The 4,253-nt window shown below is 44.7% G+C and overlaps 1 pseudogene; it reads left to right on the plus strand.

The window, feature by feature from the left end:
- Nucleotides 1-1,484: 1,484 nt before the first annotated feature.
- On the plus strand, nt 1,485-2,655 carry LOC131766831 (WD repeat-containing protein 82-like; annotated as a pseudogene).
- Nucleotides 2,656-4,253: the final 1,598 nt, after the last annotated feature.

A 4,253-nucleotide genomic window follows, 5' to 3' on the forward strand; every position in this document is an offset into this window, starting at 1 on the left:
TTCAAGGCACAGTATTACTCCATTTGTTAATTTAGGCTACAAATTTATTCTATATTTATTTTACAAATAAAATGAAAACTAAACAAATAGATTAAAAATGAAGTGCCTATAATGTGAAATTTGTCGTGGAGGGTACTACAGAGATAGCTAACCATCCCTTTGTCACTAGTTGATATGGGGTGAACATAGGATACAATTCTGACCATTGATTCTCGAGAGGACATCTGCTGAGGGAATAAATCTGCTAGTAAAATCTTATTATAACTGAAGATATTTCCAAAAAGGTGAAGGAAGAAACAATATACTTTCTTAATATAGACACAAAATTTCTTTTTTTAAAAACATCTTTATTGGAGTATAATTGCTTTACAATGGTGTGTTAGTTTCTGCTGTATAGCAAAGTGAATCAGCTATACATATACATATATCCCCATATCTCCTCCTTCTTGCATCTCCCACCCTCCCTATCCCACCCCTCTAGGTGGTCACAAAGCACCGAGCTGATCTCCCTGTGCTATGTGGCTGCTTCCCACTAGCTATCTATTTTACATTTAGACACAAAATTTCTTAACAAAATATTTCACAAGTAAATCCAGTAATATATAAAAGGAATAATACATAAGGTCCTAGTAGGGTTTATCCCACAAATGCAAGATTGGTTGAATCTCTGAAAATCAATCAGTGGAGTTCACCATATTAACACAATAAAGGAGAAAAAAACGTCATTTCAATAGTTGCAGAAAAATTAGCTAATGAGTTCAGCAGCTACTCATGAAAAAAGCTCTCAGCAAACAAGTATTAAAAAGAAACTCCTCAATCTAATGAAGGACAACTACAAAAACTGTACAACTCACATTACACATAATCGTAAAGTTAATTCTTTACCCCTAAGATCAGGATGTCCACTCCATCACCACTCACTGAGTATTTTTTGAAATGTAATTCTAAAGTTGTAATAGAAGAATAAGAGAAATCAGGCATGTAGACTGGAAAAGAAGAAACAAAACTCATACTATTTTCAGACATCATTGGGCATACAGAAAATCCTAAGGAACCTACAAAATAATTTCTACAACTAGTAAATGGATTCAGAAAGGTCTTAGAATAGGGACTTCCCTGGTGATCCAGTGGTTAAGAATTTGCTTTCCAATGCAGGGGATGCAGGTTCAATCCCTGGTCGGGGAACTAAGATCCCACATGCCGCAGGGCAACTAAGCCCACACACCACAACTACTGAGCACAAAAGCCACAACTAGAGAACCCGCATGCCACAACTAGAGAGAAGTCCATGCTCCCCAACGAAGAACCCTACACCCCACAGTGCAAGATCCCACATATCGCAATGAAGATCCCGCACACTGCAACTAAGACCCAGTGCAGCCATAAATAAATAAATATTAATTTTTAAAAATAGAAAGATCATAGAACAAAGGTTAAAATATAAAAATCCATTTTAGCCGCCGCCACCTCCAGCATTCGCCGCCATGAAGCCGAGCGACAGCGTGCTGTGGAACTTCCATGTCGCCAAGGTGTTCCGCGAGAACTTGGACAAGATTAACTGCTTCGACTTCAGCCCCAACGGCGAGACGGTCATCTCAAGCAGTGACAATTCCCTCGTGCTCTGTGACTGCCAGGAGGGCAAACCAAAGAGAACCCTGTAGAGTAAGAACTATGGCGTGGACCTCCTCAGATGCTCTCATGCAGCAAACACAGTCGTTTACAGCCCTAAAAAAACAGACGATCCTACCAGTTACCTGTCCTTTCATGACAACAAATACATCAGATACTTTCCTGGACATAGCAAAAGGGTGGTGGCCTTGTCCATGTCAACTGTGGATGACACTTTCATTTCTGGGTCTCTTCATAAGACCATTCGGCTCTGGGATCTCCAGTCTCCTAACTGCCAGGGTCTCATGCATCTACAGGCAAACCAGTTTGTTCTTTTGATCCAGAAGGATTCATTTTTACTGAAGGTGTCAGTTCTGAAATGGTCAAACTTTACCATCTTCGCTCTTTCGATAAGGGGCCCTTTGCGACATTTAAGACGCAGTATGATCGGACTTGCGAGTGGACAGGAGTTAAGTTCAGCAATGACGGCAAACTCATCCTCATCTCCACCAACGGCAGCTTCGTCCGTCTGATCAATGCACTCAAGCGAGCGGTGATGCACACGTTTGGGGGTTATGCCAGCAGCAAAGCCGTCACACTGGAGGCCTCGTTTACTCCAGACTCGCAGTTTATTATGACTGATACAGAGGATGGCAAGATCCATGTCTGGAATGGAGAGAGTCGTATAAAAGTAGCTGTGTTGGGTGCTTCCCTGGTGGCGCTGTGGTTGAGAGTCGGCCCGCCGACGCAAGGGACGCCGGTTCGTGTCCCGGTCCGGGAAGATCCCACATGCTGCGGAGCGGCTGGGCCTGTGAGCCATGGCCGCTGAGCCTGCGCGTCCGGAGCCTGTGCTCCGCAACGGGAGAGGCCACAGCAGTGAGAGGCCTGCGTACCGCAAAAAAGAAAAAAAAAAAAAAAAAAAAAAGTAGTTGTGTTGGATGGCAAACACACGGGCCCCATCACCTGTTTGCAGGTCAACCCCAAGTTCATGACTTTTGCCAGTGCTTGTTCCAACATGGCCTCTGCTTGCCCACCATCGATGACTGACCTGCATGGTGCTTGGCTGTTTTCTGTACAGCGAGGTGGCCGGTAAGAAAGAAACTCAGAGGGAACTAAGATAATAGTGAGATTAGATCATTTGACTGGGCTGGAGAGCAGCCTTCCACATGGCCTTCCCAAGGACGTGATGCACATTTGCTCAAAAGAAAACAATTACTTTGCCAAGCGTCTTCAAAAGGACTCTTGATGCGGAAGATTCAATCGGCACTCAATTTTCCAGCTGTCACTGCACCGAGCTCCTCCAGAGGAGTGACCAGACTCGTGATTAGGGTATAGTGGGGCCCTCAAGACACCTTCAGTTTTGAATGTATTTGCTGCTGAGGAGTCGGTGAAGTTAATTCTGCACATTCCTTCTCCCACCCCCATAAATGCATAGGAAGCCGCAGTTCTGGTTTTGAGATGCTAGGGCAGCGCGGTGCCCCTTGCCCTCACCCTGCCTGTCTTGTTACTGGGTCTCTCTGTGTCATTGTGGCGTTATCCACGACCGTCATGTTACACAGGTGCCAAACATTTACAGAAATGTCTCCATATATCTTAGGATCAGAAAGGGACAGATACAGAAGGACCTTGCTTGCCAGGAAGCCTTGCAAGTAAGTCACATGAGGGTGGGTGATCTGGGTGTGCCTCAGGCTCTGGGTGTTGGGTGGGAAAAAGGGCCAAGAGTCTGAAAGGGAGGGAGGAGGGGTAGCAGGTGAGTTCCTAGGGCTGGGAGGTTTAACAGCAGCTTGATGTGGTGCCCTGTCATCAAAACAAACCCACAGTCCTTCTGGGTGCCTGCCAAGTTTGGTTGTAGACAAAAGCAAGGTGGGCATCTGTTTTGGTATGTGAGCTACATCGCGCTTTCCTGTGGGCCAGTATTGTGGAGTGAGTCTATACTGATGCCTTCCCTGCCGACCACAAGTTGTGTACATAGCCTCCAGATGATACCACTCCTTCCCCAGTTCCCAGCCAAGAGCTGGCTCTAGGCTTGTGTTATATGCTATAGTTAGCCTTTTTATATATGACTTGGGATTTCTGTTGTTTGTATTTTAGCACAGTGTGTGTACACCTTCATTTAAATATATCGTGAATGTGCATAGACATATACGTATATGTGTGTGTGCATACATATATACATATATGTATGCATGTGTCTGTGTGTATATATATATATATATATATATTTTTTTTTTTTTTTTTTTTTTTTAAGTGTCAGAGTTCAGCTGAAGGAGATGGAGTCCCACGCCCCAGAAGAAAGACTGCATCCTTGCTAATAGTGTTTGCCACAAGTGACAGTCTTCCTTATCACCTTTTTCCCTTTGGGAGACTGAACAAAAGCAAAGCTTTTGAGTGTTCGCTGTCCCCAAGGCAGCTACGTGAGGGTCTTGGAATGACTCCCTCGTGTTCCTCAAGCCACACGTTGGGGTCTTCTCTGCAGTATTAGCCCCCTTGTTGCCCAGCGGTGCTCTGTCTGTGCCTGTATGTATGTGACAGTCATTTGCATGACTTTTGTGTCTGCCTCCCAGCATCTGGGGACAAGATGCTGGAACCAGAGCATTTTCAGCTTGTCTGAGGCTTCTTTGCCAGTTATAGGTCGCTCCTGTTTA

The sequence above is a fragment of the Kogia breviceps genome, chromosome 12, assembly GCF_026419965.1.
Source record: "Kogia breviceps isolate mKogBre1 chromosome 12, mKogBre1 haplotype 1, whole genome shotgun sequence".
NCBI lineage: Eukaryota > Metazoa > Chordata > Mammalia > Artiodactyla > Physeteridae > Kogia > Kogia breviceps.